The sequence below is a fragment of the Notolepis coatsorum genome (genome assembly GCF_963971535.1).
Source record: "Notolepis coatsorum genome assembly, contig: SCAFFOLD_516, whole genome shotgun sequence".
NCBI classification, from domain to species: domain Eukaryota; kingdom Metazoa; phylum Chordata; class Actinopteri; order Aulopiformes; family Paralepididae; genus Notolepis; species Notolepis coatsorum.
Window position 1 is genome coordinate 68601 of NW_028174529.1, and position 8889 is coordinate 77489.

At 44.0% G+C, this 8889-nt stretch overlaps 1 pseudogene across 1 annotated transcript in view; it reads right to left on the reverse strand.

Moving 5' to 3' along the window:
* Positions 1-8889, reverse strand: part of LOC311247536 (glutamate receptor ionotropic, kainate 2-like) — an 86613-nt pseudogene that overhangs the window by 63669 nt on the left and 14055 nt on the right. The window contains exons 2-3 of the transcript XR_014621012.1: positions 7172-7342; positions 999-1256 (exon numbers count right to left, since the gene is read on the reverse strand). The product of XR_014621012.1 is annotated as a glutamate receptor ionotropic, kainate 2-like (transcript). The remainder of the gene's footprint in view (positions 1-998; positions 1257-7171; positions 7343-8889) is intronic.

Sequence of the window (8889 nt, forward strand, 5' to 3'; positions counted from 1 at the left end):
CACCTTCATGGCTACTGCTGTCAAGGCCACAGGTCTGTAGTCATTAAGGCTAGATGTTTTGCCTTTCTTGGGTATGGGGATAATGGTGGATTTTTTTTTAAAGAGGGCTGGGATCTGCATTTGCTGGAGTGAGGTGGTGAAGATGCCTGTGTAGACTGGTGCTAGCTGGTCAGAACAATAGCTGAGGCAGGCAGGTGTGATGTTATCCGGGCCAGCTGCTTTACCTTTTATCAGCCTCCGGAACAAGTTCCTCACTGTGTCTGTGTCAATGGTGAGTGGGGGGGGGGATATGTGAGGGGGTGGGATGGGCCAGCTGTCTTTTAGAGGCTTCTCAAACCTGGCAAAGAAGGTGTTCAGCCTGTCTGGGAGGTGGGGGTCTGCGTCGGAGGGGGGAGGGGATTTATTTTTGTAATTAGTTAGATCATTAGTTAGATTGTAATTAGCAAACACAACAACAAAGATCACAGGAAGTCAACCCTGGTCATAGCTGTTGCCTAGCGATGCACATGCTCTTGAAACCGTAGAAACAATCCTACAGTATGGCAAGTGTCTCATGGGCGTAGGTTTAGGGGGGGGGGGTTGCACGGGACATGTCCCCCTCAATATTGAGAAAAGGTAGATTTGTCCTCCCTCAAAAAAAATAGCTAATATGAAAGACAACCCCCTCCCCAAAAAGGCAATATCTCACAATATGAGACCTGTAAGAGTAGCCTAATCTGAGATGTGATTTCCTGTGATTTTGACTGTGAGGAGATTCACACGGGAGAATGAATATTTGAAAGCGACACAGAACGCCCCGAGAGCCTCACTGCATTATATTCCATTATGTTTGTGTCAGCGGGTACCTGAATGTTGTCTCTTCCTTTACATAAATAAAGACGTTTCCACCATCAATCGATGCAGAAAAGGCACAAATTGGTGCATAAAGGTACAACAGGAAATTAAGTATTTGACGCTCAAAAGCCCCCCCCCCCCTTGTGTAGCCTCGCAGGCAGTACCTGTGCTGTCGTCGTAGACCACCGTGACTGTCTTCCACTTGAAGAAGTGCACCAGGTCCAGGATGGCCCGGCTCAGCGAGGAGAAGTCGGGGAAGAGGCTGACGTAGAACACGTCCCTGTTGTCCGACACCTGGTGCTTCCACTTGGTCTGGATGTGGGGCACCCCCAGGGCGTTGCAGATGGACTGGACCGCGTTGGCCGAGGAGCTGTGGGAGGGGCCGAAGATGGCCGCCACCCCCAGAGAGAGCTGGTCGCAGGCTGCGGAGGAGGGAAAGGCGTTCACGTTTTTGGTTATTCATCATACGCAAGTTAATCTCCGGCACGTTATACTACAGGGTGAGCTTATCCCACGGCGTAGTTATACACTTTGAACAATGAAACAGACTAGACAAACTAGAGCTGTCTAGAGGTATGCAGAGCTGTCTAGAGGGATAGAGAGCTGTCTAGAGGTATGCAGAGCTGTCTAGAGGTATGCAGAGCTGTCTAGAGGTATGCAGAGCTGTCTAGAGGTATGCAGAGCTGCCTAGAGGGATACAGAGCTGTCTAGAGGTATGCAGAGCTGTCTAGAGGTATGCAGAGCTGTCTAGAGGTATGCAGAGCTGTCTAGAGGGATACAGAGCTGTCTAGAGGTATGCAGAGCTGTCTAGAGGTATGCAGAGCTGCGTAGAGGGGTAGAGAGCTGTCTAGAGGTATGCAGAGCTGTCTAGAGGTATGCAGAGCTGTCTAGAGGGATAGAGAGCTGTCTAGAGGGATACAGAGCTGTCTAGAGGTATGCAGAGCTGTCTAGAGGTATGCAGAGCTGCCTAGAGGGATAGAGAGCTGTCTAGAGGTATGCAGAGCTGTCTAGAGGTATGCAGAGCTGTCTAGAGGTATGCAGAGCTGTCTAGAGGTATGCAGAGCTGTCTAGAGGGATAGAGAGCTGTCTAGAGGTATGCAGAGCTGTCTAGAGGTATGCAGAGCTGTCTAGAGGTAGGCAGAGCTGCCTAGAGGTATGCAGAGCTGTCTAGAGGTATGCAGAGCTGCCTAGAGGTATGCAGAGCTGTCTAGAGGTATGCAGAGCTGTCTAGAGGGATAGAGAGCTGTCTAGAGGTATGCAGAGCTGTCTAGAGGTATGCAGAGCTGTCTAGAGGTAGGCAGAGCTGCCTAGAGGTATGCAGAGCTGTCTAGAGGTATGCAGAGCTGTCTAGAGGGATAGAGAGCTGTCTAGAGGTATGCAGAGCTGTCTAGATGGATAGAGAGCTGTCTAGAGGTATGCAGAGCTGTCTAGAGGTATGCAGAGCTGTCTAGAGGTATGCAGAGCTGTCTAGAGGTATGCAGAGCTGTCTAGAGGTTTGCAGAGCTGTCTAGAGGTATGCAGAGCTGTCTAGAGGGATACAGAGCTGTCTAGAGGGATAGAGAGCTGTCTAGAGGTATGCAGAGCTGTCTAGATGGATAGAGAGCTGTCTAGAGGTATGCAGAGCTGTCTAGAGGTATGCAGAGCTGTCTAGAGGTATGCAGAGCTGTCTAGAGGTATGCAGAGCTGTCTAGAGGTATGCAGAGCTGTCTAGAGGTATGCAGAGCTGTCTAGAGGGATACAGAGCTGTCTAGAGGGATACAGAGCTGTCTAGAGATTTACAGAGCTGTCTAGAGGTATGCAGAGCTGTCTAGAGGGATACAGAGCTGTCTAGAGGGATACAGAGCTGTCTAGAGATTTACAGAGCTGTCTAGAGGTATGCAGAGCTGCCTAGAGGGATAGAGAGCTGTCTAGAGGTATGCAGAGCTGTCTAGAGTGTTACAGAGCTGTCTAGAGGTATGCAGAGCTGTCTAGAGGTATGCAGAGCTGTCTAGAGGTATGCAGAGCTGTCTAGAGGGATAGAGAGCTGTCTAGAGGTATGCAGAGCTGTCTAGAGGTATGCAGAGCTGTCTAGAGGTATGCAGAGCTGCCTAGAGGTATGCAGAGCTGTCTAGAGCGTTACAGAGCTGCCTGAAATTTGCACAGTTCTGAAAACATTAAATGTTTAATATAGGCATTTAAAGTAAAAAAGGCTACAAAACTGGGACACTTTTCTTTACACAGTTCAGTGGCATGTCTTGTTTATTTTTGCTATAAGATGATGTGATGTCTTTAGAAAGCTAAGAAAATCCTTGTTTCAATAGTATATGAAACTCAAAATGCCCTTTGTTATTAATGTTTCACATTTTGTTTATCATTTTGGAAATAAATTCTATTTTGAATAAATGATATTTTTGAAAGCTAACCCCACCTTTTAATTGCCAAATAATAACATACTCTTACCAGGGGTCAAAACAATGCCATTTACTGCTTTTTATATAGAAATAAAATGTATATTATGCATAATTGAGTTTGGAATTTTGGCCCAGCCCCCCAACATATTTTCAGTTGCTCATTCGGCCCCCTGGGAAAGATAATTGCCCACCCCTGGTCTAGACAGCTCTATATATTACTCTAGACAGCTCTGCATCCCTCTAGACAGCTCTGTATCCCTCTAGACAGCTCTGTATCCCTCTAGACAGCTCTGTATCCCTCTAGACAGCTCTGTATCCCTCTAGACAGCTCTATATATTACTCTAGACAGCTCTATATATTACTCTAGACAGCTCTGTATCCCTCTAGACAGCTCTATATATTACTCTAGACAGCTCTATATATTACTCTAGACAGCTCTGTATCCCTCTAGACAGCTCTATATATTACTCTAGACAGCTCTATATATTACTCTAGACAGCTCTGTATCCCTCTAGACAGCTCTGTATCCCTCTAGACAGCTCTATATATTACTCTAGACAGCTCTATATATTACTCTAGACAGCTCTATATATTACTCTAGACAGCTCTATATATTACTCTAGACAGCTCTATATATCCCTCTAGACAGCTCTATATATTACTCTAGACAGCTCTATATATTACTCTAGACAGCTCTATATATTACTCTAGACAGCTCTATATATTACTCTAGACAACTCTATATATTACTCTAGACAGCTCTATATATTACTCTAGACAGCTCTATATATTACTCTAGACAGCTCTATATATTACTCTAGACAGCTCTATATATTACTCTAGACAGCTCTATATATTACTCTAGACAGCTCTATATATTACTCTAGACAGCTCTATATATTACTCTAGACAGCTCTATATATTACTCTAGACAGCTCTATATATTACTCTAGACAGCTCTGTATCCCTCTAGACAGCTCTATATATTACTCTAGACAGCTCTGTATCCCTCTAGACAGCTCTCTATCCCTCTAGACAGCTCTGTATCCCTCTACTCTAGACAGCTCTATATCCCTCTAGACAGCTCTGTATCCCTCTAGACAGCTCTGTATCCCTCTAGACAGCTCTGTATCCCTCTAGACAGCTCTATATATCTCTAGACAGCTCTATATTACTCTAGACAGCTCTATATTACTCTAGGCAGCTCTATAACCCTCTAGACAGCTCTGTATCCCTCTAGACCAGACCTGGGCATTGTACGGCCTGCGGGATGATTCTGACCGGCCCGCGAAAGATTACATGATAATTAAAAAAAACGAAAAAAGATTTACAAAAATATTTTTTTTAATATTTTATTTTTATTTTTTTTTACTTTTTTATTTTCATGTCAACGTTCACACGCACAATATACGCTTAGGAGACATGCTCAGAAGATGTTGGTTCTCTTTGGATCCACCTACATATGTGAACAGACATTCTCAGTCATGACGTTTACCAAGTCCAGGTACAGATCCTCTCTCACTGATGAACATCTGGCAGCTGTGCTTCGCATCTCCACCTCAGACATGCAACCTGACTTTGATGGACTTGTTAAAGCTCAACAGAGACTGGATTTATCACACTGAAAGGGATACAGAGCTGCCTAGAGGGATACAGAGCTGTCTAGAGGGATACAGAGCTGTCTAGAGGGATATAGAGCTGTCTAGAGGGATATATAGAGCTGTCTAGAGGTATGCAGAGCTGTCTAGAGTAATATATAGAGATGTCTAGAGGGATACAGAGCTGTCTAGAGGGATATATAGAGCTGTCTAGAGGTATGCAGAGCTGTCTAGAGTAATATACAGAGCTGTCTAGAGGGATACAGAGCTGTCTAGAGGGATATAGAGCTGTCTAGAGGGTATATAGAGCTGTCTAGAGGGATACAGAGCTGTCTAGAGGGATATATAGAGCTGTCTAGAGGGATATAGAGCTGTCTAGAGTAATATAGAGTTGTCTAGAGGGATACAGAGCTGTCTAGAGTAATATACAGAGCTGTCTAGAGGGATACAGAGCTGTCTAGAGGGTTATAGAGCTGTCTAGAGTAATATAGAGTTGTCTAGAGGGATACAGAGCTGTCTAGAGGGATACAGAGCTGTCTAGAGTAATATATAGAGCTGTCTAGAGGGATACAGAGCTGCCTAGAGGGATACAGAGCTGTCTAGAGTAATATAGAGTTGTCTAGAGTAATATATAGAGATGTCTAGAGGGATACAGAGCTGTCTAGAGGGATATAGAGCTGTCTAGAGTAATATATATAGATGTCTAGAGGGATACAGAGCTGTCTAGACTAATATATAGAGATGTCTAGAGGGATACAGAGCTGCCTAGAGGGTTATAGAGCTGTCTAGAGTAATATATAGAGATGTCTAGAGGGATACAGAGCTGTCTAGAGGGATATAGAGCTGTCTAGAGGGATACAGAGCTGTCTAGAGTAGAGGGATACAGAGCTGTCTAGAGTAGAGGGATACAGAGCTGTCTAGAGTAGAGGGATATAGAGCTGTCTAGAGGGATACAGAGCTGTCTAGAGTAGAGGGATACAGAGCTGTCTAGAGTAGAGGGATATAGAGCTGTCTAGAGGGATATAGAGCTGTCTAGAGGGCTTTTGAATCACCGCCGCTGCTGAGTCGTTACCTGAGACCCAATCAACTCCCTCTGTTTACGTTTGAAGTGCTCAGCCGTCTCTCCCCTCACCCACCCGCCTGGTTATAATTGTGCCAATCTGAGCCGCAGCTCACGGCCCGCAATGCAAAGCAGCCACCGAACACGTGCACACACACACTCACACACACACACACACACACACACACATGCATGCACGAACGCACACAGGACACATATATATACATGCACATAAACATACACACTTATACACAAACACACACATGCACGCACGCACACAAGACACATACACATGCACACACACTTATACACAAACACAAACACACACATGCACGCACGCACACAAGACACATACACATGCACACACACTTATACACAAACACAAACACACACATGCACGCACACACGCATGCAAACAAGACACATAAACATGCACATAAAGATCCATACTGTACACACACGCGCCCACCTATACACAAACATGTGCACACAGACATGTGCACACAGACACACATATGCATGCACAAACACATACAGGAAACATAAACATGCACACAAACATGCACACACACACACTTACACACAAACACGTGCATACAACACACACACATATGCATGCACAAACACATACGGGACACGCATGAACGCGCACACGCACGCACATAAGACACATAAACATAAATAATAATAATAATAATAATAATAATAATAGTTCAAATTTCTATAGCGCCTTTCATAGAACCCAAGGTCGCTTCACAATCAAACATGCATACACACACACATGCACACAAACATGCATGAACGCACACACACACACGATAGATAAATAACAGTGTCACCAAATATTTCTAGCATTTTGGTGTTTTTATAAGAAGGTTTGCCAAAATGAATTAGAAATACATAGTCAAATTTAGTGCAATCGTCTTACCATGAGTTTTGATTAAGAAAAATTATGCAAAATGTAACTAATTTGCACAAGGAAGAGCTAGAAATGTGTAGAGTAGTGATGAGGAATGCTGATAAATAAACATACATAATTAAAATACACCCCTTTTCAATTTTGTACAGAATAACCTTCATGTCACACCATATGACAATTTTACTCACTAGCACATTAGACTAATGGAAAAAAATGTATTACATGAAAAAATCTACAATACCACAGATATTTTTAGAAAGATAAGAGTCCGTAAAACAGAACTGAATGATTTCCATTACTCATATGCGATATATTAAAAAAAAACGCTAGAACCCCTGGGGCACGTTTAGGAATGGCAGCGCACCCTACCTTTCCTGGAGGCCTCGAAGCTGTCGTAGATGTTGATCCTCTGGATGTCGTAGGTGAGCGTGGTGTTGGGCAGCAGGGTGCGGTTCCTGTTGATTGTGTTTAAAGCGAATTTAAAGGCCAGTTCCTCGGCGCCCGACAGCGGCCCGCTCTCCACGGACTCGAATATCCCCCCTGCGGAGTGAAGAAGAAGGGACAGAATGGGTTAACGAGGGGTCGATTAGACAGAGCAGCTCGCTGTCGTTAAATCACACATCATCATCTCCGGGGGAGGAATCCGTCTCCCTTTGTTCCGTTTGAGTCACAGTCACAGACAGTTTTCTTTCTTTCTTTCTTTCTTTCTTTCTTTCTTTCTTTCTTTCTTTCTTTCTTTCTTTCTTTCTTTCTTTCTTTCTTTCTTTCTTTCTTTCTTTCTTTCTTTCTTTCTTTCTTTCCATTTTCTTTTTCGAACGAGACATCGCGTTCGCCACGGTCACAGAGCGACAGACGCGACAGTGAGCAGTGACGTCGCACGGTTCAGGAATAGATGCGGAAAAAGCGCCGACAGACAAATAGGGAACTGAGGAACTATAGATAGCTGCTCTCAGGGGGATGTTTGGATTTCTTCAGAACAAAAGATAATGGCTGTCTGTTTTTTAACCTTGTTTTATTTTTATTTATTAATTTTTTTTTCTTTTAGGTAGTAAGATAGTTTTATTTGAAATGTTATGATAATGTAAGCTGGGGATCATCCCTATGTTCCCCGGGTCCTATGTTCCCCGCTTTGATTTATTAATAGATTGAAAATTTTATTAATTTTTATTATTTTATTAATTATTAATGTCCGCCTTGTTTCGAACGGTTAAGCTTAGGCCCTCGTTCGAACTGGTTAAGGTTAGAGTTTGGAATCAGGGCTGGTGGTCTAAAATTTTCAATCAATCAATCAATCAATCAATCAAAGCGGGGAACATAGAACCCGGGGAACATAGGACCCGGGGAACATAGAACCCGGGGAACATAGACATGCTCCCGTAAGCTGTGCTTCTCCAACTCATCCACGTTAGTTCTCCTATGGATGAACAAGGACACATTTGTTTACATTTCGTCTTCGCTTGTGAGTCGTACGTTTGTTGTGTTCGAGGTGAATAAAGATCAAATCAAAACCAAATCAACTGTGACAAAGTGAGACACGACTTTATACTAAACCAGATGCTGAGTATCGTGTGTCTGTCTGTGTGTGTGTGTGTCTGTGTGTGTGTCTGTCTGTGTGTGTGTCTGTGTGTCTGTGTGTGTCTGTGTGTCTGTCTGTGTGTGTGTCTGTGTGTGTATGTCTGTGTGTGTTTCTGTCTGTTTCTGTGTGTGTGTGTGTGTGTGTGTGTGTGTGTGTGTGTGTGTGTGTGTGTGTGTGTGTGTGTGTGTGTGTGTGTGTGTGTGTGTGTGTGTGTGTGTGTATGTGTGTGTGTGTGTGTGTGTGTGTGTGTGTGTGTGTGTGTGTGTGTCTGTCTCTGTGTGTGTATGTGTCTGTGTGTCTGTGTGTGTGTGTGTCTGTGTGTATGTCTGTGTGTGTCTGTCTGTGTGTATGTGTCTGTGTGTCTGTGTGTGTGTGTCTGTCTGTGTGTATGTCTGTGTGTGTGTCTGTGTGTGTGTCTGTCTGTGTGTGTGTGTGTCTGTGTGTGTGTGTGTCTGTCTGTGTGTATGTCTGTGTGTGTGTCTGTGTGTGTGTCTGTCTGTGTGTGTGTGTG